The 27,070-nt window shown below is 42.6% G+C and overlaps 1 long non-coding RNA gene across 1 annotated transcript in view; it reads left to right on the top strand.

Moving 5' to 3' along the window:
- LOC308349666 overlaps positions 1–27,070 on the top strand; it is a 408,787-nt gene that overhangs the window by 357,134 nt on the left and 24,583 nt on the right. The window contains exon 6 of the long non-coding RNA XR_013967479.1: positions 24,772–24,853. This is a non-coding gene — a long non-coding RNA (uncharacterized lncRNA). The remainder of the gene's footprint in view (positions 1–24,771; positions 24,854–27,070) is intronic.

The raw sequence follows: 27,070 nt of genomic DNA, 5'->3' as shown, positions 1-27,070 counted from the left end.
TAATCCTCTCAACAACCTTGTAAGGGTGTATGCTTGTTACTAAATGTCCATATCTAAGGCTGATAGGATTGTGTAATGCCATTGAGCTATTCAGCAGCTGGAAGTAGAGGTCAAATCCAGGGCTGTCTGATTTTATCTCATGGACCCAGCTCCCTTTGTAATGAAACAAATGGTTGAAAATATCCCTGGTGATTCTATGTGATCAGGGCGTCGCTCCTTGGGATGTTGGAGGATAGTATCAGAGGCAAATGGCATCCAGGGATTTCTCTTCTCTTTGGTCCAGGATGCACAGCTCGACACAGTCTTTTCTCATGTTGCCGTGTGTTTTTCCACCTCTTCTGTGTGTGGAAGCCTTTCCTCACACTCCTGCCTGTGCTAATCCCACGCCTTTCAGGAACTAGCTTGAGTTGTCTCTGAAACGTTCTTGACGGCTCTGCCCACCTTGGGCACTACCTGCTGAGCTCTTTCAGCACTTGTGCTCGAAGATCCTTTGCTCACATTTTCCACATATGGCTGCAGCAGACTTTCTTCAGAAACCACGCAGGAAAGAACTTCATAGGAGGGGACTAATAGGTCGGAGCTAAAATTCAGTTTTGTCGTGTTTTACCTCATTTTTCTTCCTTCAGTGAAGAATTATTAAGTGCCTGCCATGTGCCAGGCGTTATGCCAGGAGCCACTGATGCCAAGGGGCCTGTGTACTAGTGGAGGGAACAGACACTGAATCGGCGCTTCAGTGAAGGATCCTAGGTGCTCTGGGATTGCCCAGGACAGAAGCACTTCATCCGTGATGGAGAGGAGTCAGGGAAGTTCCTCTGGGATGGACATGTGAATTGAGTTTTGAGGAGGTGGCCAAACAATGGCAGACAGGGGTCAGAGACCTGAGAGAACGTTTTAGCACAGGAGTCAGCAGCTGCCTGGGTGTAGGGAGCACTGGACCTAGCAGGTTATTGATGCTCTCAAGGCTCCATCCTTTGTAAGGCTGCACCTTTTTCATAGGGGTGGTGTGGGGATGAGTAACAGCATACGTTTACTACTGTTTGCTCTGAGCCTTGAGTTGTTATAAGCCCTTTCCTCGTGTGAACTCTTTGAATGCTCATAACCATTTTATGATGTAGACATTGTGGTGATGCTCATTTTACAGGTGAGGAAAACGGAGTCGCAGAGAGTTTACCTCTTCCAAAATAACCAAGCTGGTAAGCAGTAAGGCTGGAGTCAGACTGGTGGTCTAGCTCTCGAGCCTGACCTCTTAGCCATTAATCTCCATTTCCTGAATGAACTGGGATGTACAAAATGCTTAGCAAAGTGCCTGAATAAAGTCATCACTCCGTTAGGAGTTATTGCCCTGATTTTTGCCTGTACTTAAACAACAACAACAACAACCATTCCACTCCCCTTTAGAAAGGTAAGTCCTTTGTTCTTCAGAATACCACTTTCTTAGGAATAGGTCTGTGCTAGCTGCACAGGGTCACTGTGCAGATCTCAAACAGAACAAAATGTGGAGATAAATGCTTATGTGGTTGAAGGTTGCCAGCCAGATTAGGAAAAAGTGAACCTTCTTGTTTCTAGGGCTTATCAGAATGCAGACGGTTTCTTGTCTGGGTATTGCCAAGTGAATGGGCAACTCTATTCTCGGCTACTCTTTCTAAGATGGTTCGTGAATGTGCTTTCTTGGGGTCCTCTTGAGCTCTCAGATTCCAGGATAATTCCTATTTTTTGAGGTGGTTTGAGTGTCATAATTGTGAATATAAGTTTTTCTAACCAAGTTTATTTGGAGGAAATGTCAGATTCCGGCACACAGACTGATCACATGGGTTGAAGAATACAGTATATTATCCAAGTAGTTCTCTGACCAGCACTTGAAGATGTACATTTTCTGTTTGCTCTTCCTGTGTCTTCTTTTGACCTGCATGACACATTCTGTATATCACATACATGTCTGAGATGATCAGGTTTGTGTAAAAATCTGTGGCATTATTTGGTAAGACCATTTGATGACAATTTGGATTTTCTTTAAAATTCTTATGCTAGTAGGAATTTATTCTTTAAAACCCAAAATAATTAGAATCATCCATAAGTACTAGTCATTTTTATTTTCCTGTATGTTGAGATCAACTTTAAAAACTAAAAGGGAAGGACAATAAAAGAATGGGACATAGGGAAGGGCTGGGACTCAAGAGCCCTTACTAAGTTATTGAGCCAGCATATCATTGTTTCCAAAAATGGTATCAGTGAGAACTTGCATGCAGTAATTTCTAGCCTAAACAAACAAAAAGAATTTTGTTATTTGATATTAGGCAGTATTTATGGACATTGTTTCATTCATCCTTGCAATATCTCAGAATGTCATGAGAATAAATATCTTCTTCAATTCAGACTGGCTCAAGGTCGATGCATGGAAGCCAGACCTTTGGACTGCTTTTTACTACATGTCTAACTCCCAGTGGTTATCCTTTGCCTTGACTGAAAGCATTTTTCTCTAGGGCTGGGCTCTCAGAATTGTGAAGCACGGACAAAGAAGAGGTTTATGAAGAAGTGAGAAGCTTATAAAGAATGCCTACTACATGCCTGGTACCATGCTGGGCAGATTTTCAACACATTCTTAGTTCTTCAGAGGAAGCCAGTTCTCTAGACCCGATGTATGTACCCCATTGGCATAGTCTTTACAATAAATGGTGTTGATTATGCCAGAGAATCCCAGGCCCTGCCAAATGAAAAACAGGTATTTGGCATGGTAGTGGGGTAGTAGGTCCACGTTACTGTATCTGTGTCACAGGTCTGGTGGAAAGATGATCTCAAGTTTGTTGGGCACAAATTCTTGACATTTAGTTCAGGTCTCTCTTTGGTGCCTTTAGTTGCTCACCTCCAGCGGTACCTAGTCCAGCTGCTAATTAAGGGAAAAATAGAGACAGCAGATGAGAAGTGTGGCTTTTTCCCCGCTTTCGAAGCAATTTAAACCTTTGGAAGATACACAAATGTAGTCCTGTTATGCAAGTTAATTTACAGTCCTTCCCTCGTCCACCACAAGGAATTTATGAACCTGGAAGAGCTGGAAGTCTCTTAGCAAACTAAACAAACTGTAACTCAGGGTTGCATGCTTTCAAGGAGCCTCTATCAGCAGGTTTTATTTTCACACCAGAGGTGAAAAGATAATTTGGTGAGCCATACCTTGTCTTGTTGGGAATGGCCAACAGCCTGCCTGCAGTGGGCAGGAAGAGAGAGTTAACGCACAGCAGCTGTCATTGTCCTGGTGAGAACAGCAACATCGAGAGCCGGCACTGACTGAGCCTCGCTGTGTCTCAGGGACCATCTTCCACGTTTCAGTCTCACCACACCCTTTGAACTAGACACTGTTAATATCTACATTTGACAGATGAGGAAACTGAGGCTTTAAGGTGTTTGCATGTTTTTCTTCTAGAAACAAAGTCAGAATGTGACTTCACACAGTTTAGCCACGGTTGGGGCATTATCTGAGGTGGAGAGTGGACTCTGTGTGTGTGTGTGGGGGGGGGATTGGGTAGCATTTCTTTTTAGAAAGGGGGGAGACTTTTTGTCCTTCTGTGTTTGCAGCTCCTTGTTTTCCCCTTTTAAAGCCATTTATGAACACTGGACTGGAGGTCAGGAGGCCTACATCCAGTCCTCACCCTAAACGGTACTGACCACATGATCTTGAACACTTCCTTTCCCCTCACCTGGCATCAGTTTTCATATTCCTAAAGCAAGGAGGGCAGCACAGGTGGCTGCTGTGTAGGACCGGTGGCTCTCGGTTTTAATGGCTCGAGGAGTCGGTGAACCAGGGCAGGGCGATCCATCTTTGCCTTTCAACCCCTCCCTCATCCACCTGTGTGTGTGGGACAGTGATGCTTCCCTCGGATGTGCTAGGCCCTGAAAAGAGAGCAAGTTGTTTTTTTATGTGCTGTATACCAGACGACCTTGATGTGATGGACTGTGGGATCTGGTGACACTGCACACTCAGTACTATTCAACACTTTGCCTGAAAGGGAGGAAGGAATGGATTTATTGACTTGTGACTTTGACTCGGGCCTGTGTATCAGGCCCGTTATTATGTGGAATGATTAGGCGGCAGTGGCAGGGACAAGTTAAACTAGAACAACAAAAGACCTCCTTAACCTTTACCTGGACACAAGGCCATTCATAATGACTTGCATGGTTTGGAAAGCCAAGTCTCTCCTGGAGCACTCAATAGTTTTGCAGCCCCAGCAAATGAGCAGGAAAGGGGAAGATGGATGGGTGAGGGAGATGAAATGTAATCCAATTCTGCATAGTCCTGTTTAGAATGCTGAGTTCAGGTCTGTGTCAAAAAACAGCGATGCCTTAGAGATCATCATCATTTCCTTTGGCTTGAAAAAGGAATTTGAAACCAGATACAATGGTTGCTCGCTGAGAAAACTTCAAACTATTTGTTATCCACTACAGCAAATTATGCTGTTTCTGAAAGATATTTTCTCTCTTGAAGGAACCATGTGCCTTCTATTAATGTGAAAGGAACTGGATACATGGAGCTTTCACACACACTTGTGCATGCGCGCGCACGCACACACACACACACACACACACACACAGAGTCTCAAATACAAGGTCTCCTTGAAAAGCTAAAATAACCGTCTTAGGATACTCTTACTTCTGAAAAATACTCTCCCCTCTAACCCAGCTTCCTGGCTCAGGCTGATGAGCCATAATGTTTGGCAGAATGGCTATAATGTCAACCATTTCAAAATCTTGGGTAGCACATTTTTGTTTTGTTTTATCTTGTTTTTTTTTTTTTTTTCCAGACACCTTCCCCTAAATATTTTAAGTATTAATGGGAGCTGGATGTGATATACAATTAGAGAATCAGAGTATTATGGTGGGAGGAGACCTTAGTGATCATCTAACCCAAGGGTAAGCCAGTCTTTTCTTCAAAGGGCCTGGTAGCAAATATTTTAGGCTCTGTAGGCTAGTCGGTCTTTGTAAGAAATACTCAACTCTGCTTTTACAGCAAGAAAGCAGCCCTGGACAATACGCACACAAGTGTGTGTGGCTGTGTTCCCTAAAACTTTGCTTCTCAAACCAGAAAAGTCACAGGTCAGATTTGGCCCAGAGATCCCTGATCTAAGCTGTTGATCAGATGGTGGACATGGAAGCCCAAGAGGTGAAGACGCTTACCCAGCACCACTGCAGCCAGCTAGCCATAGAGCTAGGACTGGAGATCTGTGGAATGGCAGTCAGATGCTTCATGCTGGGGTATTTGGTCTGGAGAATTTCTTTCAGCAGCGTGGTTGTAGTCCACTTGAGCTCACAAATATTTCAAAGTGATTTGTGGAAGTTATAGATAAACTCTGGAAACCATAGAGGTCATAGCTAGGGTAAGCTGAGACTTAGGTGTGGTTGTTGGTGACCCTGAAACCAAATACTCCCTCACTCACACTTGTCATCCGGGCAGGCTCTGACCATCCATGGACTTATGTGGGCCTGTGGGAAGGAACTTAAATCCTTTTGGTCACTGGGACAAGCCTCATTGGGAGACTTGAGTGGGGTTGGTTCCAGCAGACACCAGATTGCAGAAAAGGACACTAGGGCACAACAGAGTGAGGAAGTCTGGTAGAAGTGGACCAACTTAGCTGTATTTGGTGAAGGACCAGAGTTCTGGGACAATAAAAAGCTGTACTAAAATATAGTTGACCTGGTCACCTGGGGGCTCCCATGAATCCTGCCATAATAAAACTAAAAAAAAAAAAAAATGAGATTACTAGGAACCCAAGCATCTCTGCAAGGAGTGTCTATGTTCCCTTACAAAATAGTACAGCCAAAAAGAGCATGCATTTCTTTTCCTGGTGGAGATTTATGTAGCCTGGAAATCTGGAATGGAGTAGTAGTGGACACCAGGTAGAACAGCTGAGAAAGTGGACACCAGCGGGAGATGGAGGTCATGAGTGAGCCAGTGCTGCCACCCAGGTGGCACAGATGGGCACCGGGGCATAAAACCCAGAAGACGCAGAGGCAGACTATGGTAACGCGCAGGGGCAGTGACAGAGAGGAGAGACAACTTGAAGTGTTGGTTGCGGGTGGGAGTTTGTTGGGCTGACATCAGTGTGTTGGGGCCTCAAGCAGAGCTTCAGCAGTATGGCAGGTCATGGTGCTTGGCATAGGTGTGGATGAACCTCGAGAAACAGACCTGTCATATAACAACTTACCATTTCTGAGCAGTTACTGGACGTCAGACGTTATGTTGCCTGCCCTTCAGGTGTCATATCATTTGATCTGCATTACAACCCTTGAGGGTAGGTACTGTTATTATCTTCTGTGCCTGTCAGCTAATGCTGCAGTAGCAACCTTCCCCAAATATCAGTGGCATATACCAATACAGCATCTTTTTCTCACTTGCATTTCATGAGGGCTGCAGGTTGGCTGTAGCTCTGTACCAAGGTGAAGGTGAACTGTGGGTCTGTTTATGTGTTTCCTCATTCTGGGACCATGGCTGAAGGAGCAGTGCTTATTTTAGTCATGCTGTTCTCATAGTGGGACAATGGAAGGAAAACGCAAGAGCGGCTTGAACTTTGTAATCACTTAAAGCTTCTGCTTGGATGCCGTGTGCATCAGATCCACGCACATGCCACAGGCCAGAGTAAATCATGGCCAAGCCTGACAGTGGGGTGGGGAAGCAGTCTCTGCCCGCCAGGAGGCAGGGCAAGTCACATGACAAGAAAAGGAAAGGGTATTTGTGACTAATTTGATCTATCATGTCATCTCTGTTTTATAAATGAGAGAGGAGTCATTATATCACATAGCGATTCATTCGTAGCCACTCATTACACTATACTTGGCGATGCGAAGGAATACACAGCTGACTTAATTATATGGGAGCTCTCTTATGCCCTTTGTCCCCAGTCCATATATACACACTAAGGTGAGGCCATCTGGCAGGTGGAGGATACTGTGCCTGTAGAATGAGGAACACACACAAGGCATCTTAATTTGGAGTCTGTTATAAAGTTGAAGCTCGGACAACATTGAAAGTACACTTTAAAAATTCATGGTACAAACACTTTCCTGCTATTATACAAAAAGTCTCTTCTTCTACCATGCCCAGTCCTCTGTGGTACCGTAAGGACTCTGATCTTGCAGAGTCAATAGTGTTATTCTAGAGATAGGACTGCTCTTTGAAGCAGGCTGCCTTGTCAGATTGCTTTGGGTGAGATTTGAGGAAGAGTATCCCTCTGTCTTTTTATTATTAACATTTTCAAATCTGCAGAAAGGTTGGAAAGAATTGTACAGCGAACACAAGTTTCAAAAATTCCCATTTTCTCTATCTGCAGATATCTAAACACACACACACGTACACAGATGCATTTATATGCACACATACATGTATGCATATACTGAGCCATTTTGAAAGTCATTTGAAGACACCGTGATATTGCATCCTAAATATTTCTGAATGTAACTCCTAAAAATGGGCACATTCTTCTAAATAACCATATTACCATTACTATACCTAAGAATAATTTCCCAAGTCTACAAGATGTCATTTGTAGCTGGTCAAGGCTTGGTACCAGGATCCCATCAAGCTTTAAGCATTACATTTGGTTGTAATGCTTCTTTAGATTCTTTTATTTAGAAAAGTCCCAACAGTATTGCCACTTTTTAAAAATAGTATAGATTTTTTTAAGAGACTGGGATAGCTGTCTTGTAGAGTATCCCATCATCTGGATTTGCTTGCTCATTCTATTCTGTCTCGGTGTCCTTTGATTTGTGCCACTGTCCCCTGTATTTCCTATTACTGGAAGTTAGCTCTAAAGGCCTGGCAGGATTCCCAGGTGACCTTGATGGCCAGAATGGTTTACAGGAGGTTCTGTGTGCTTGACATTGCTTCTTATCAGGAGGCATATGGACCAGGACATCTCATTATCTGTGATCTTGAGTTTGATCATTTGCTTTGGTAGTTTGGTAGTTAAGGTAGTGAGCGCAAGCACTTTCCATGCTAGGTTTATGTTTTTTCCTTCGCAATTCAGAGTGATACTTTGAAATCTTGTGATTGTCTTGTTCCTTATAAACCTTTTACCACATGATTGTAGCAAATAAAAGTACAGGTGCCCAGTTGAATTTTGATTAAACAATATAAACATTTTTTTTTTTTGTATAGTGTGTCCCAAATATCGCATGGGGCATATGTGTAATAACATTTTTTTCTTGTTTATCTGAAATTCAGATCTAACTGGGCATCCTGTATCTTGTCTGGCAAGCCTAGTTTCTGAGCTCAAGCTTGGGGATGTTGTGGAGGTGGAATGTTGTGGAAAAGGAGGGGAGAAGGGAAGGTAGCAGATGCTAAAGACAACCTGCATAGATGTGGTGAGGCTGCCCAAAGACAGATTCATACATCACAGTTGGGACCAGTATGTCTGGGGATGCTTGGGATACAGCTGCAGGGGTCGCAGTCATGTGTGAGGTTCACGTGGGAGGGCGAGCTCTTCTGCTGCCTCCTGCAGTGCACACACCGGGCTCGGTCCTGGTGTGAGGCAGAGTGGTGTTCTCGTGCTTCCTTCTCCCATTCTTCCGTGTATTTCAGACAGTGGAGGGGCTTTGACGCTTCAGGTCTGGGCAGTGGTATGGATCAACATTTCACAGAGGTCATCCGAGGATCTTGTAAAAATGTAGTTGGCATGGAGTGAGGCCTGAGATTCTGAATTTCTAACACATTCCTGTCGCCGCTGACTTCTCAGATGGTCTTCTAGCTGGCTCACACAGTGGGGAAGCAAATGGTATCGGAGCCAAAGAAGCCAGAGTTCAGGGCTCAGCTTTGCAGCTTCTGATCTGTGTCCTTGGGAGGTTACACCATCTTTGGAAGTTTCCATTTCCTCTTCTCTAAATAATCGTGTCTAGCAAATAGGGTCAATACAAGGATTAAGTCAGGCAGTGGCTGTGAAGCTTATCATGAGGCCTAGCATATTATAAAATATGCAATAAATATTTGCTGTTTTTGTTAATATTCACAACAATATATATGTGAAATGAGTAGGTGTCTCCAAACTCATGCATTTAGTTCTGTTGGAGTGGATGAGATCCACCCCCAATTTGATGTGATTTATACAACATACAAAGTACAGTAGGCAAAGAGGGCAGGTGTCCTCTTATTCAGAATAGTACATTTCTGTCTAGGAAAAAGCGTACATATTTTCCAGGAGAGGACAACAGATTAATTCCATGAAGGGAAGAAAGCTGTGATATCCAGAACTAGGGGCAGCCTAGAGATCTGAAAGGTAACAGGTGAGGGGTGGGGAGGAATCGTTAAGTAGGTAAGTCAGGGTGAATGTGCATCAGTCGGGGGTTATTTAGTGTGAGGGACAAACAGCCTTGCTTCATTTCTTAGCCACTAGTGAGATCCAGTTTCTCAAAGAAAATTCAGGATACCCATTGCAAAGACTGATATAGGACAGTAGACATTCATTAGAAACAAATGACACTTGACTTCTGATTCTATGCTGTAGAATTTCTTGGGATTACTTGATGACTCTGTCCATGTTTTAATAATGGCAATATGGCTGGACCAAGAGGGGTTCATGACCTGTAACCAGAGTTATGAGTTTGGGAGGACACGTGTACACCTGGCTATAGCATGAGCTTTCAAGCCAGACAGATAGGAATCTCTATCCCAGGCACCAGAGAGTAGTGGCAAAGAGCACTAGTTCAGAATCGGACCGCCTGGATTCCATCCTACTTCTACCACTGAGCAGCTATGTAACCTTGAGTGTATTACCAACCCTTTCTGTACCTCAGTTTTCTCATATGTAAAATGGGGATAATGATCATACTAGCTTCCTCATGGCATTTTTATAAAGCTTAAATAGTTTATGTAAATATATGTGTCCAGTAAGCAGTAGTTCAGTGAATAGCATCATTACTGTATTACTTTATTTATTTATTTATTTAATGTCCAACCCTGAATGCTCAGTATTATCTATGAGGGATAAGTCTCTGTCAACAGCCAGGGAGCATCTTACCCCCTGTTTTAGCCAGGATGACAGACGTGCAGCAGCTTGAACTGAGAGATCTGGTTGGTTGAGATTGAGGTGGAAGTGGGGAGGTGGGGGTAAGGGGAGCTCAGAGGATCTAAGTCCGAGGTGTGGAGATGTCATGGTTTGGGAAGCCAGATGAATCACTGAAGGGCATTATCAGGAGACTTGGTCCTGATACCTGCTGAGACCTGCTAGCTCATTGTTGAAGTCAGAAGGTGAGCGACCAAGCACACACAGGTTGGAAAAGGTTTGACAAGTGGAGATGTGGCAGGGAACACAGATCAATACCACAATGCTGGCTGTATTTTGGCCAACTGTCTCTCCAGCTGCACAAACCAGAAACCTAGATGTCATCTTGACAACCCCCCATCCCACACATCCAATCCAAATCTCTTTGCTTCTGCCTCCTAATGCTTTTGCTTTTCCCCCTCATTCCCACTTTCAGCACCACCCTTAAGAAAGCCAAATCACCTTTCGCTTCAACTGTAAAAGATGCCCATCTGATATCCGTGCTTCCATGCCGGCTTCCTTCCTTTCTTTTTCCCATCCTGTAGCCAGAGGGACTTTTCCTAAAAAACAATATGATTATGTTGCAGCCTGCAAAAGTTTTTCATAGTTCTGAGGACAAATTTGCAGTGTGGTAGAACTCCCATGCATTCTTCTGCAGTTGTGTCTTTTTCCAGGTGTTTCATCATGGTCTTCTCCTGTAACCCTGGCCTTCCTTTAGTTCTACTGGTCACCGCACCAAACACAGCTCTTTTGATTGCATTTGCCTTTGCCTGGAGCACTCTCCCTTCCTCCTTTTATCTACCAAATATCTTCCTATCTATCTTAATCAGAGGGCAAGCATCAGGGAAATTATCCTTGATCTCCCGGATCAGTCCAACTATCCCCCCTCATTTTAGGCTTTCAAAGAGAACCATGAATTTCTCCTTTGTGGCACTTAACACAATTGGAATTCCACGTTTATTTGCAGTTAATTATTAATAAGCTCAATGAAGGCAAGAATCATGTTTGATTTTGCTCAGCATTATATCTCTAGAGTGTAGCATGATGTTTAGAATAAACTCTCTACTTGATAAATATTGGTTGACTGAGTAAATGCATGCCTGAATAAATGAATGGATACATACACAAAAAAGCAGAGCTTCAGGCAGAATGAGGTTGTGGGATTGTCTGATAGTATAGGTTCCTCAGGAGACAGTAATAGCTGAGTCATCTTACCAGGAGATAGCTCAGCTTCCCAGATTGTTCCATCCCTTGAGCTCACCTTTTCAACCATGAGGGATCTTTACTCTTCTACAAAGTTCAGGAATGCAGAGGTTCCATTCTGGTTGGGTCATCTCTGCATCTTAAGCTCAGCTTGTGGCATGCAGGGGGCACTTAATGGATTTTTTCCCCCTAGTGAATGAATGAATGAATCATTGCCTGGGGGAATAATTCCCCACAATCTCATCTTATCTACCATTTTACTTTTGAAAATTTGGGCTGGGATGTCTGGTCTCTGTTGGAATTGGTACAGATAGTGCCTCTGATTGTATCTTAGATCCACCTCCCCTTTGGAAAGGTTTCTGAATACTGTACTTTTTTTTTTTTTTTTTTGATAGAACAACTTGAAATGTCTTAGAAGTTCTTTTTTTTTTTTAATTTCTTTTCAGTGTAACAGTATTCATTGTTTTTGCACTACACCCAGTGCTCCATGCAATACGTGCCCTCCTTAATACCCACCTCCTGGCTCCCCCAACCTCCCACCCCCTGCCCCTTCAAAACCCTCAGGTTGTTTTTCAGAGTCCATGGTCTCTCATGGTTCACCTCCCCTTCCAATTTCCCTCAACTCCCTTCTCCTCTCCATCTCCCCATATCCTCCATGTTATTTGTTATGCTCCACAAATAAGTGAAACCATATGATAATTGACTCTCTCTGCTTGACTTATTTCACTCAGCATAATCTCTTCCAGTCCCATCCATGTTGCTAGAAAAGTTGGGTATTCATCCTTTCTGATGGAGGCATAATACTCCATAGTGTATATGGACCACATCTTCCTTATCCATTCGTCTGTTGAAGGGCATCTTGGTTCTTTCCACAGTTTGGCAACCGTGGCCATTGCTGCTATAAACATTGGGGGACAGATGGCCCTTCTTTTCACTACATCTGTATCTTTGGGGTAAATACCCAGCAGTGCAATTGCAGGGTCATAGGGAAGCTCTATTTTTAATTTCCTGAGGAATCTTCACACTGTTCTCCAAAGTGGCTGCACCAACTTGCATTGCCACCAACAGTGTAAGAGGGTTCCCCTTTCTCCACATCCTCTCCAACACACGTTGTTTCCCGTCTTGCTAATTTTGGCCATTCTAACTGGTGTAAGGTGGTATCTCAATGTGGTTTTAATTTGAATCTCCCTGATGGCCTAGTGATGATGAACATTTTTTTATGTGTCTGTTACCCATTTGTATGTCTTCTTTGGAGAAGTGTCTGTTCATATCTTCTGCCCATTTTTTGATATGATTATCTGTTTTGTGTGTGTTGAGTTTGAGAAGTTCTTTATAGATCCTGGATATCAACCTTTTGTCTGTACTGTCATTTGCAAATATCTTCTCCCATTCCGTGGGTTTCCTCTTTGTTTTGTTGACTGTTTCCTTTGCTGTGCAGAAGCTTTTGATCTTGATGAAGTCCCAAAAGTTCATTTTCGCTTTTGTTTCCTTTGCCTTTGGAGACATATCTTGAAAGAAGTTGCTGTGGCCAATGTCGAAGAGGTTACTGCCTATGTTCTCCTCTGGGATTCTGATGGATTCCTGTCTCACGCTGAGGTCTTTTATCCGTTTCGAGTTTATCTTTGTGTATGGTGTAAGAGAATGGTCAAGTTTCATTCTTCTACATATAGCTGTCCAGTTTTCCCAGCACCATTTATTGAAGAGACTGTCTTTTTTCCACTGGATATTTTTTCCTGCTTTGTCGAAGATTATTTGACCATAGAGTTGAGGGTCCATATCTGGGCTCTCTACTCTATTCCACTGGTCTATGTGTCTGTTTTTATGCCAGTACCATGCTGTCTTGGTGATCACAGCTTTGTAGTAAAGCTTGAAATCAGGTAACGTGATGCCGCCAGTTGTATTTTTGTTTTTCAACATTTCCTTAGCAATTCGGAGTCTCTTCTGATTCCATACAAATTTTAGGATTATTTGCTCCAACTCTTTGAAAAATACTGGTGGAATTTGAACACTGTACTTTGGTGTTTTAGGTCATTCACAATCAGAGTTTTGGTCTCTCTGTCCCATCTCTGCCATGTTGTGACATACCAAACAAACCTAAGCCCTCTCATTCTGGGGTGAATTTGGACCAGGGCTGTTGTCTTTGTAGGGCACTAAGCTGGGTCAGGAATCTTCCTCCCCTCCAAGGCCTGGGAGTACCTCTCTTTCCTCAGTTGTTCTGAGGAAATTACTTTTCTGGAAAGAATAGACCCAGGCCCCAGTTTCTTGGCAGCTAGCATGGGAGGGAGAGTGTAAGCTGAGCCTCATCCTTTCTCCCTGTACTTTACAAATATCTCATTCTTTATTTCCTTCCAACAACATGTGATGACCCTTTGGCAAGTCCTTAGTGCTAAATTTCTTTTTTATGGAGGCAGCAGTAAAAACTCTAGGGCCTTTGATAGGCAGTGCTGGGACGTTGAGCGGATGTAAATCACTTGAGCATTGGCTGGATTCGGTTGACAGATTTCTAGGTTCAATGAAACGTTCCTTTTCCAAATAAATCATATTCTGACCTATGAAGGTCTAAGCTGGAAGCACTTCTGAAGTGTCTGCATTTGGACTGAGGTTGGAGGTTGTCCTATTTGGGTGATGGGCATGGATTTTGTAGTAAGCATGAGAGGAAACTCACAATGTAGTTTTTCATATTTCCCTTTCGTCTGAGGCTTTGGTACTTTCTGCTCCTGGTCCCTTAAATGAATTGGATGCAAAATACATATAAAGAAAAATGAGGTCTTGGCATAAGCATGGAGAATTGAACCGAAGCTTTGGTGGTGCAGATAGTTTTACTTGAAAAGAAGTGTGTGTGTGTGTGTGTGTGTGTGTGTGTGTGCAACTGTGAACTTGTTTATGTTCACAAAGAACAGCTCTGGCGGGACCCTTATAAGTGATCAGTACATGGAATGGCATTGAAGAGATCTGCTTTTAGGACATGGAATTTTAGAAATGTCCCCGACTTCTCATTTTCTTACGGTGACTCAAAGTACCTTGAGGATCAGAAGGACATGACTGTTTGCTATTAGACTTAGTTTTATCATTTCAAATGATAAATTGTTTCCCTTTATAACACAAGTGCCCATTAGCCTGTTTACTATAGGAGTCCCAAAGAGAGACTGTTCAGGGACACAAGTGTCCAGGATGGGTAATTTAGGAAAGCACTCCCTCTACCTCTCACATGTATGGGTACCATCATAAATGGAAATGTGCAGCTCCTTTGAAGCTGGATATCAGTCAGGTGGGGGACTGCGTTGACACTCACTAATGGCCCAGTTATCACAGAATAGCATAGTGCCATTAACAACTGATTATACATATTATTGGGTAGCTCACAGCTAATGGGACCTGTCACAAGATCTCAGAAGACTGGGCTTATGATCTGTTGATAAATAGATATGTGGTACACGTGGGTCAGTCATTTCCTTGTTAAGGAGGAAGAAGGAAACGAAGTGACAGCCTCAGCAGTTCTGCATGGCCCATGTCTACGTGCTTGGCTGGAGTTTGGTATTAGGATGTGAAGCCTGAGCAGAGGCTGGAGTGCAGTGGGACGTATCTCTATTCTAGACCTGTAAATATAAAGGGTGGTTGTGGACAGGCAGTGACACGGAGATTTTAAAGAGGGCCTCAGACCCTCAGGGGCCCCGCAGCATGTATCCCCCTCCTAGCAGGCCCCTTGGGAAGCTGGCAGTGCTTTCTGGTGGGACTGTCTTTGTTCTTTTATTTTCTTTGTGGTATTTCTATGAGGGGTGAAGATGGTATATCCTTTTTGAGTGTTGTCAGTTGTATCAGATCTTTAAAGGAATAGTTTGAAGATGTGAAATAAACAGAGATGGGAATATTATTACAGACTAGTACTGTATAATGTAAACAATGGTTGAGGTCTACTTTCTGTTCCGATACAGTTATCCAGGGTGATAGTAAAGTCGTTCTGAACTTGTGGCCACAAATACAGGTGTGCAACATTATTGTATTGAAGTCAAATTGTATTTGATTTTGCTCAGATGAGAAATCTAGTCTCATTTTGGTAAAGAGTGGGGGATGACGATGTTTCTTCAGGCTGTTCTGGTATCAGTGGACCTGGGTATTGTTTAGACCCTAGTTGTTTAAACCCTAATTGTTTAAACCCATTGGTTCCTTGAAGTCTGGTGCTTCCTTGGTGCCCTATTTTTGCTGGGGCTGGGAATCTTTCTGTCTAGGGTCAGCCCTGTTAGGTGCATTATGGCGACTCTCCACCAGAGACCCTGTCACTTCCTCAGGGCTTTGCAGAACCCTGGAGTCTCACCCCACTCCAACCTCATCCCAATCTTGGGTAACCTCTTAACTCAAAAGCATTTACTTCTCTACCTGTGTCTCAAGGAGCTCAGATTTTTAGGGGGGAAAATAACCAGGGAAAGACTTCTCTGTGGGTAATTTCTATGTTTGGCCTTTACTCTCTGTGAAAGTAAAGGAACACAAAGAGCCTGGCTACTTTTTGGGAACTAAAGAGGGGGAAATATAGTGAGAACAAAACACACATTAATATCTCAGTGCATTATACTGCCGTGATAATGATGGTGATGACAGTGATGGTGATAAAGATGATGATTTATATTGGCATATGGCTTTAGAATTTCAGACCACTGCCTGGTATGTTCCCTGTAGTAGGCCGGTAAGATAGGAGAGTGTGCCAAAAGGAAATGAAGACTCAGAGTGGTTTTATGAATTGGCCGAGGCCACACCGTAGATTAGTAACCACAAGTCCTCATTTGTTGGTTCAACATAGCTTTCTCTGAAAAGAGGCCACATGTTGCCATCTTTTGTTTGGGGAATACCAGACCCACCCTTCTAGGGCAAAGTGGCTTCAAAGTGACTTAGTGACAGTCAGGGTCTTTGACATGCAGGGATGTTAACTGAAGGAACCAGGGACTTCCAAATCCCTCAAAATCTCCCTGCTTCCTGGGCAGCAGGAGTAACTGTCAGGTCAGCCTGAGTTTGATCCCTGCCACAGGGATGGATTCTCCTGGAAAGGAAAGGAAGTTTATTTTGGTGTTATTTTTCTCTTCTGCATCAATCTCCCTAAATGTCTGATGCTCCTTTCCTTGTACCAGGACTAGCTGTTTACTTAATTATTCTGACAGAGAAAGTAGTTAAGGGTTGGACAGAGGAGGCAGAAAAAGATTGTGCTGGAAGGAATGAGAAATGTTCTATTTTTTCAGAGGGACACAGATTTATTTCAGTTTTAGTAGTTCTTATTCAAATTCATCTGAAGTAATTAATGAAAGCTAGAAGAAGGCCTACACACATACACACGTACATACACAGACACACACGTGCACACACACACACACACACACCCCTTCTTAGGATTTTTTCACTCTTACTTGAATTATGTTGAGCTGTTTGGTCTATTGGTTCAGTACCCCAAGCCTAGTGCAGTATTGTCATCCCTTGCTTTACAACACAGTCATTATATCCCTAAACCACATTGTGATACACAGTGCCTTCTGTTTACGACTCCCGAAACTCCCACTCCATATATCACCTGCCATAAAACCCATCAAACTGCTGCTACTAAAATGGTGCACAGTGGTCTAAGCAGGAGCCAGGCAAATTGTGTGATACCCTACTGTGGTTAATGAGAGTGAAAATGTGGTTAGGATTTTATTCAGGCGATGTTCATTTGCAGGGCCATTGTAGTGAGATGGCAAAGAAAGATTCTTTTGTTAACTTGAATGACAATATATTTTCTATTGTATGGAGTGGCTCGGTGCAGAGTTTGCCAAGTTATTTGTCAATTGTAAATAAGTCAAACTGTGACCTTGAACGACTAGCTTTTTATTGCTTGGGGGTCCTGAAAACTAATTAATATACTGAAATTGTTATATGGTGTATCAGAAACCTGTTGCCAGATTTTAAAGTATAGTAGTGAAATTTGACTCTAATAAAGACAAAAACAAAAGTTAAAATAGAATGTTCCTTTTTTGTAGAATAGATAAAATTTATTGTGTCTTTTACCCTGGGTTTTTTTTTTAAGAAGATGAATAAGAGAGAGAGCATTGTACCTTTCAATTTTTTTGCATTCTTCTGAAACCTGCACATATGCAGAAAATTCTTAGTAATACCTGTAACCATCACTGAATCCTGAAAGATATGTGAGGATCTTCTCGAAAAAATAATTAGAGCAACTGAACAGCTTTGTTCTGTAAATAATCTTAATTAAATGGAATTCTCATCCTTCCCCCACCCTCCGTTATCTCCAACTCAAGAGCCAAGACATTTTGATCCTAGTAAGGGATTTCTTAAAGATTCAATCAATGCAGGTATTTTACTCAAGGAACAAGATTGTAAACGTCTCTCCTGTTAATACACAAGCCACCTTATTATTGTCTCACACACAGCTCTTTGTTTTCTTCTAAACAACTAATTGTGTAGCATGGAAGGCATATACTGCTGGTAGTAGAAAACTTTCTTCCACAAGCTTTGGTCCATTTATGAAAACTTAAAGGAAAAAATTAGCACAGTGTATATACAGCATGTCTGATCTCATTAACTCGTTAATTCATCACTGAGATATGAGTATCCCCAGAGACCACTCTGGGCAATGTCATGGAATCAGAGCTTGTTCCTGGCATATTTTTCCTCTTTATTTGATCTTCACCACTGTCCCCTCCTCTTCCCCCCCATGAAGAGGGTACTGGGGCTGTCCCAGCAATAGCATTGTTACCACTGCCAAAGCTGCTGTGGACATCCCACCAAACCCCAAGTTCTCTACTAAGTGCTTCCTGTATGTTATTCATTGACATACACAACAATGCTACGAGGTGGGTTCTAGTGTATTTTCTGCTTTACAGATGAAACAAGTATGAGGCCCATGTGGATTAAACAATTTTCCCAAGGTCGAGTGACTAGGAAGAAGTAAGACCTATTGCGGCCTCCCTTCTTTTAGACCTTTTTCTTCCTTCTGGTCACCTTCTCCTGGGGTTCTCTCCATCTGCAGTCCTTTTACCCCCAGCATTTCTTTAAAGTCTTTTTCTCTTCTGGGGAAAATGAGTGAGCAGGTGATGAACTATATAACCCCTCATAACTCCCACATAAGTGCTGCCTTATCTAAGTGCAGGGCTCTTGCTTCCTGGAGGTCCTTAAAATGATGCTTTTCCTGCATATGTTACATGCTAGAGCCTCAGCAGAGAAGCCATTGGGAAGGAGGCACTAAGCCTGCTTCATAAGTATTATGGGCTGGCCCGCTCTGCAATGAATGAATTTCCTTAGAGATTCATATCTCTCTGTTCATGTCTTGGCAGCCTTAACCATGGAAGAGGGTAGAATTACCATTACCAGGAAGGACCAAATAGGGGTGAAAGAAGTATCCCATCCACAAAGGTTTTGTGGGTGATACTAATAAGTTCTAAATTATGAATTACATTCATGAGGCTTTGTTCATCAATCCCAGTATTACCCCATTATAATGCTGAGAAAAATCATTCAGGTAGAAACAAAAGGATAGCAAAAGGAAGAATACTATTCTCCATAGAATGACCACAGGCTGTGGGGCAGTTTTCAGATTGGGCCCTTCTGTGATTTGTTTGACTTTTTCAGGGGAAATCTGATTTCAATTGAGTCATATTGTTTTAAAAAAATTCCAATCCCAAACAGCACCACGAAACGGAAATTAAACTATAAAAAGTGCATTAGGGTAGGGGTAGGGATCTAAGTTACTGTCCCAGAAACAAGTCAAAATCAAAGTTAAGAATAGAACCTGTAAGTTGCTCTAGTTAGACATTACAGATACCACCGGTATTTACAATTGCTTGATATAAAACAGTCTATCTTGCAGTGGATGCTGACATCATAAGCATAGCACTTAGGACTTGGGGGTCTCCAAGTACTTTTATAAGCATCCCTTTACTTACTTAGTTCTTGTGGAAAATCAGATAAATAGAAAGTACCATTATCTAAGCCACATGAATAGAAGTGTTCCAGTTGGAAGTGCATTCCCAGTATGGGGGCTAGCAAGGTATTGTTGGCCCTCCAAAGGTTTGTCTACATTCTTTCCCTGACTCAGCATTCCTGCACTTTGTAATGTATATTTCTAGCATTAGAGATCTGCATTAAGACAGTTGGGGGTTCTGGGCTGGTTCAAGTCCATAGAGCATGTGACTCTTCTTGATCCTGGGGTTGTAGGTTCAAACCCCATTTTGGGTGTAGAGATTGCATAAAAATAAAATCTTAAAAAAAAAAAAAAGAGAGAGAGAGGCAAGTGGGTCAAGATAGATAGCTATTTATAATCTAGCCTTGGTGGTACCACTAACTGGCTCTGTGACCTTGAGCAGGCCACTTATCTTCTCTCACGTGCCTACTGTCCAGAGTCATTTTGAAGATCTAGCAATATTAAAAAAATAAATAAATAATGCGGTCAAACATAAGAAAGTCTAAAGCATAAAACAATTGTATTATCATTTTATAGGAGAAAAAGAAGAAAAGCAAAGGAAAGGTATAATTTAAAAAGTTAAGGTGAGGATGGGCCACAGTGTTTTGCAGGCACGTAAACGTGATATCAAATTTAATTCAGGTGTGATTGTGCCCTTCCTAATTATTTCTTACACCTGGATGTGGCCCATGGGAAAATTCTCTCAAAGGCCATGCATTTAGGGTCTTGTATATTTTCAGGTTTCCTTATTAAGTAGAAACCAGAAGCCTTTTTATGTCTCCACAGGGACACCTCCAGAGCTTGTATCAGCAGAAAAGAAACCATAATGTGAGGTGTTGGGGTTAGGACAGAAAATCTGAAGGGGCTCAACCCCAGAGAAATGGAAGACCAGCCCACTGGCTGGCCTTGTGGACTGTACAACTTGATGGTCTGCTCCTGGACACAGGATGGTTGTTGTGTTTAAAAGGAGCTTCGCCTTTTAAAGAGGAAAGAGTTTAGTAGGGTGTGTGTGTGTGTGTGTGTGTGTGTGTGAATTTACATATAGGCTCTTAATCAAAATGTTTTGGGACTCTTCACTAGCAATTGGTGAGAAGTATCAGAGATGGAAGAAAAGAAAAAAAAACAGCTAACATATTAATTGGACACCTGGTGACATAGAGTATTGTGCAATATGTTATCTGTGATACACTTTTTTTAATAGAGGTTGGACATGGCCAACCATTTTTTACTCTCAACTATTAATTGTTTGCAGGTTCACAGAATCATTCTTTCTGATGGTTAATCCACTGCACCCTGCCTAGTTTCAAGCTGGGTTTTCTGGGGTTCGAAAGAAATCAGGGTCATGCTCACTAGCCTAGAGAAAGTTATGGACTGGTCAAGGAGAATATACTGATAAAAAGAGAGTGGATAAAGTGAGAGTATTTGCAGTTAAGTGATGTATCAAGTGGCAAAGGCAGCCCATGCTTTGAGGGGTTCAGAGAAAGGGTAATTTCAACACTGGAGCAACAGGTATTGGAGTTACAGTTTGGGGTAGTGCGATCTCCTGGGAGTGCAGGACCAGAAGCGGCAGGAAGGTGTGGGTAGAATTTGGAGACTTACCTCTATAAACACTTTGGTTCTGTGAGCCTGGGACCAGCAGAGGGAGCACAAGGTAATAAACAGCTTTGGTTTGAGAACTTGACTGTGCTCTTTGGAACTCAAGGAAAACGAGGCCACGAGAGCAAGATGGGGTCATTCACCATTATCTTCTCTCCCCTTGTATGTACTTGTTGCCGCTTAAAAGTCTACCATGTTTTGCTCCCTCATTCACTTACAAAGCTTGTTCTATGGTAAATGCAGAAATAGACCCTAAACCAACCAAAAGAGCCCACAAGCAAACAAAGAAAATATAGACAAAGAAAAAATGACATCAGTTCCTAATTGTTCTTTAAACCAACTTCAATTTTTCAATTCTTTGAATAATCAGGTAATATGAAGAACTCAGAATATTATAGCTCAGAGACCTGTCACTTTAATATTTTCTCTGCCTTGGGGAAATGGGCTATTTAACAAAATTCAGCAAATCAATGACTGTTGGAAAGGAGATTTGGGAGGAACTAATGCAATCTTTCTAAGGCTTTGGTGGTGAAACATGCATTAAAAAAGGCTGCAGCCTCATGTTTATTCTTAGCAGAACTACTCTAAGTTTCTAGAAACTTGGCCAAATATGGCCATAGATATGTTAGAGTGAGCCTCCAGCTTTACTAAACTGGCTTTGCTTGGTCTTGATGGCCCATTTCATGGCTCGTACATCAGTTCAGCAAAGAACAACACAACTCTGCGTGCCTTGGGGCCTTTACACATATCGTTTCCATTGGAAGCCCCACTCTTCGTCTCCTCTTTAACTTTCTTTGGCCAGGTTAATTGCAACTCAGTATTCAGATCTTGACTCAGGCATAACTTCTTAGGAAAGTCATCCATGACCTACAGACTAGGTCTGTCCACAACACATTCTGAGGGCACTTCGCATTTTTATTCATAGTGCTTTAACACAGGTTGTAGTTGCACATGTATTTTTGTGACTATTCCAGTCATTGTTCTTTACCTTACTAGACAAAAGGTTCAAGGTACAGGGACTCTGTCCTTTTTATATACCATTATATCCTCAGCATGAAGTATAGTGCCTAGTATTTACTAAGGCTCAATAAGTACTCATTTAGTGGATGAAAAAAATAGGTACTAACTATCAACTGTTAACAGCAGGTGTTACGTTCTGCTAAGGGAGGGCTATAGGAGTAGACAGAAGAACTGAGACTTAGGGAAGGACAGTAAGGTGAGGAGAGCCTTGATAAATAAAAGTTTTTGAAGGAGAGGGGTGGAATGGGGGAGCAGACTAGGAAGGTATTAGGAGAGAGGCTGGATAGGGATGTGTCCAGGGAAGCATATGGCAGGATATGTGGAGATAACTGCCCTATGCCAATTCTGGGTTGAAGTACCGGTCACAGTTCAATGTACTATGATCTGAAGAATGTTACTGATAGTGCTGGTTCTTGTTTATTTGCTTCCCATCCCTGAATTCATTCTATTTATATTCTTTCTGTGTCCAGGAGGCTGACCTTAGCTCCTGGTTGGATTTGGCCAATGGAAGGCACTGGCATGGACTGGTGGGAGAGAGGGAGCAAGGAAAGAGTAGGTGGGTAGTGCCCACCCTCTCACTTCCTTGAGTGCACATCTCTGGTGGCAGCCGTGGCCCCTCTCCCTTGGCGGAGCTCTCACTGGTCTCAGGAAACCATTTCTTACACTCCCAAAATCAGCCTTAGGGCCTCCTGCTAACGTGAATCTCCTCTTGCTGCTCTGCTTGTTCCTCGTTCCTTGTTTGTTTGCTTAACTCTGCTTACTCCCCTGTTAGTATCCCCTTGTTAAAGTCTCATTTCAGTCATCTGCAGACAACTCTGTTTCCTGTTGGGATCCTGACTGATGCACTTACTTTCTCCAAGTGATGGCCATTTGTCTAGATTCACATTAGAAATCACCTCTTTATTTTTGAGAAGCACATTGACTCTTAGATTCTTGGCTTTGTCAGTGGAAGGAAAGGCCTCTCTTTCTGCTGCTTCTGCTGTGCATGCAACAGCTATCCGGTTAACAACCTGATCCCACACCTAAAATCTCTGAAGAAATGTGACTTAGAAAACCCCAAGCTGGCAGGGGCATGGAGAATAGAACCATTAACAGGTAAGAGTGCTTATTAGACATCCACTCTGCAAAATTCAGGTCACCAAATTTTTTTGAACTGGGTTATTTCACTAGCTGCCTCAGTTTTCTAATGTATTTTGCAAGTGCATACCCTGGGTTTGCATCCCTTCTTCTCCCCTTGCCCCAAATAAAAAGTACAGCAAAGAAGAATGGGAAGATGATAGGTGCAAGAGATTTCTATCCTGGTTCCAGTCCTATTTTGATATGATCGGCTAGTTAGATTTTTCTCCCTAGACATATTGAACATGTACCCCCAGATCTACAAAATGTCCAATTAAGAAACCAAATGAAAGTGTTCAGGAACCAACTCAGTTATACTGGTACATAATGTAAGGCTTTCAAAAATAGAAGAGAATAATTTAAATATGTTTTTAAACTTATGGCGTAATATTTCTTCTGACACTCCCCACACTCAACTCCCTGCCAGATACCCAGAGCAAGAGTGAATTTTCTAAATTAGGAATTGAGAAATGACCCATTTACAGAAAATCAAATGCAGTCTCTCGCACGTTCTGCAAGTACCTGAAGAAAATATATAGACGATTCATTTCAGAATCTTGCACAAAAAGGGCCAACCCTTGATCTGTAGAATCCTTTTCACTAAGGAAACCTTTCGTCGTAAGATGGAATGTTGGAAAAGAAGACACCAGGGCCTGGATCCTGCCTTCACTTGGGCTTAATGGGACTGGGCTGGGATGCCACTCAGAGCTCCGTGACCCAGAGGAATGGAAATATCATATTGGGGATTTAAGGTAGAATGGCTGCCTGATTGTTTATTCTAATTTTAGTTTCCTTCAGATTACTTTAAAGAACAATCTTGTATTATACAACTTGTACTTTTCCATAAATAGACTCATTCTGTTTGTTTTGAAGCTCTACTATCTTTCTCTTGCATTCCCGAGTAGGAAATCCTACTCTGAGATCATCATCCATAATCCTAGGGCTTCAAAGGAGAGCTGACATGGCCTCTCACTGCACTCCCTGTGTGCAGACCCTCTTCTCTGCTGATTCTAGAATGGGGGTAAACAAAGATAAACATAAAAATAATCTGGATTGTACCTAAGTCAAACCTCTGGGCCTTTTCCTCAGCCAATTTCCCCATCCTTTTCTTTCTCAAGAGGTATATGGTTAAAGGAAAATCACACTTTTTACAATTGGTCTTGGAGAATTTGCCATATGTAAGGGACTGTTTATAGGGCTGATTTATAAGTATGTTGACTATGGTTCACAGCAGAAATTCACTTAAGTAATAACTCCAAGCCTTGCTGTGTTAGTGCTCCAGGCTGGCTGGACTCATTTCAAGGAGAGTCAAAAGATGCTTGAAATAAATTATTTTAAATTCAGTTTCACTTTAAACATACAAGCCAACTTGTTGTAGTGGCCTGGGTGTCAGAAACATAGCTCCACTTGTGCTACAAGCTTGTTGTGCAACTTGTGGCTGTTCTAAACTTGTGGCTCTTCTAAACTTCGCATTCCTCCCTGGGAGAGGAAATGTTTGGATGCAGGATCTCTGTGTTGCACAACTGCAGGGGCGCTATTTACATTGCAGCCTGTATGGGGCTTCAGGGAGGCTCTGTTCCCACATAACACAGATAGAATGACGTTCCCCTGAAATGGATGGTACATTGCTGAGGCCCAGGCTTGACTTCTAAATCAATGAATGGATGTTGAGTACTCATTTTGTGCCCGATGATAAGGAAGCACATAGAAGGCGGAAGGCACAGTGCGAGACTTTGGAGGTTGGAGGGGGGAGCTGGCTAACAGAGGTTAAACATTATTTCATGCGTGTGTTTGTGTACTCGTTTCACAGACACATGTAAAGAATCTACTGAGTGCCAGAAATAGTGCCAGGCTAATCCATGTTTTTTCTTCTAAACTCAGCTCAAACCCGATTCCTTTCATGAAGACCCAGTCCCTCCCTCAAAGAGCTCATGAGGCTGTGGAGGACAAACAGGAACTTGTGGTAAGTGTCATGGTAGTGGTATGAGCCTGAGACATGGAAAAATTGAGCCATAAGGATTTTGGGATTATCTGATATTTTATATTATTCCCATTTCTTTTCTCTCTGGATGAGTAATTGAGGTATCAGTGGACTTCAGCTTAGAGCTGGGCAAGCGCTCTTAAGGATGGAAAGGTGAGTGACGTATACTGTGCTCTGTCAAGGGTTAAGAAAGACCGACTTGTAAGTAACACGAATGGACTTTGTTAAGGGCTTCGCAGTGTTCTAGAGGATTCTGAAAGAGACATAGAGAGAGATCACAAGCATACACATGCACCCCTGGCTTGGAGAATCAGAAAGGCGTCCTTGCAGGAGGCTCCATCACGGTTAGCCGGGATTGGCTTGCTCTCTGTTTCACACTTCGTAGCTCCCAGGACTCCGCCTTGATGGCTTGTCTCCCAGTTGTAATTATACATTATTTTGCTGTTGGAATAATGTCTGTGCCACTAGATTGTAAGCTCTGGAAGGGTGGAGACTGTGTTCCTTTAGCTTACTGTGTTATCCGCCAGGTGTTAAACAGTGTTAGATTAGAAAACGTTCAGAAATATCCAATAAATGGATGAATGGGTGGGCAGTGATTAAGTAGAAATTGGAGTAGAGAAGGCTCTTCTGGGTGGAGGAAACTGTGTGAGTGATCGCCACATAGAAGTGGCCCCTGTTAATCTTTGGAGACTTTATGCGTGTTAGAAATGGCAAACTGCGGCAGATCCTTTTACTCTGACTAGAGCTTATCTAGAGAAGCTGTGGCAGGTGCACAGAGTGTGTCTAAGCTCTCCTTACTAAACTCAAGAAAGATTTGTCATCCCTGGTTTCTTTTAAGCTCTTCTTGAACTTAGTAGGTGCTCATTAAATATTTGGAAACAGAATGCGAACGTGGATGGATTTCCTGATGTTTTTTGTCCGACAACCTTTTGGAATAACAAGCTCTCATTGCCTACCCCGTGCCCCCTCCTGCTTCTCACTTAAGCCATGTCTTTATGCTGTGAGAAAAATGGTACAATATGGGGGAAAAAAACCAGGGCATCTGGTTCACCAGATATGCATATGGCCACAACATATGGCCAACCCAGGGCATTTGACCATCGTGCTCATTAGGATGTGCCGGCAAACCGGATGCCGCACGGTCCCTGTGTCTGTGTCGTTTTTCTCTCAGCACGTCGACCTGGTGTTAATCATCAGGGCATGCTTCCCTCTCCTGGGCAGACCACTTCCCCCACTCCTGCACCTCCGTTTCCTTCTGAAATTCCCTCCATGTGAGTGCTGACTCCGCATGGGTTGGTGGCCTTCAAATCTGCAGGATGGTCTTACTCTACAGGTCCACTAAAAACATCAGCAAACCACACGAACAGCAAAAAGCTGCAGTAGCAGCTTCCAGTTTCTCAGGTGGCGGGAAAAAAAAGCCCAGTCCGTTGGCATTAGGCATTAAGGGAAATGGTTTTTTTTCCTTTTTTTTTTTTCTTCTCCGAGAGTCTGGGATAATTAACTTGCATAGAAGAAAAGAAAACTCAGCCCAGCCTAGTCTCCTGATTTTCAGTCAGATATTCCAACTTCAGGAAGAGGAGGGACAGAGAGTGGAGCCCCACCCCCTACGCTGGCAAACCAAACAAAACAACCAGCAATTCAAAGGGCTGGGATAGAGAGTGGGTCCATATTGAAAAGCCAGTGGAACTGCTCGTTCATTTTGTGTTAGATCGCTTTCCCCCCAAACCTCCCTGCTCCAACTTTCCCAGGCCCAGATGACTCTGTTCCTCTCTCCCCACAGACCTCCACCAACCACTTCTCTAAGGAAATTCGATTTTTCAGTTTTTGTTGGCAATTGTTATACCATTTGTTTAGCACATTTGCATATTTCATTTTTGTCCAGGTTGCTCCTCTTCCATTGCATTTCTAAAAATGAGAGATGAGATCAAAACTCACATTAACCTTGATGTCATCCCCTTTGCTTTTCGTTCATTGCTATTCTTTGTTTATCATTTTTCAGCAAATTTTCAATCCATATGACAATACTCCCATCGAAATCAATTAGAACCAGTTTCACAAAATAGACTTACTGATGCCCTCTGTCAATCTTCTCTTGAATTCCAGCTGTATACTGCTGATGCACACTCACTTATTGCTAAATATACATTATTCCTTTCATCTGCTGGTAACTATCAAAAAACAGTAACAAATTTGTCCGGA

Source organism: Martes martes (genome assembly GCF_963455335.1).
Source record: "Martes martes genome assembly, chromosome: 9".
Taxonomy (NCBI): Eukaryota; Metazoa; Chordata; class Mammalia; order Carnivora; family Mustelidae; genus Martes; species Martes martes.
The sequence above is the reverse complement of the archived record's forward strand: the minus strand, read 5'-3'. Positions and strand labels throughout refer to the sequence as shown.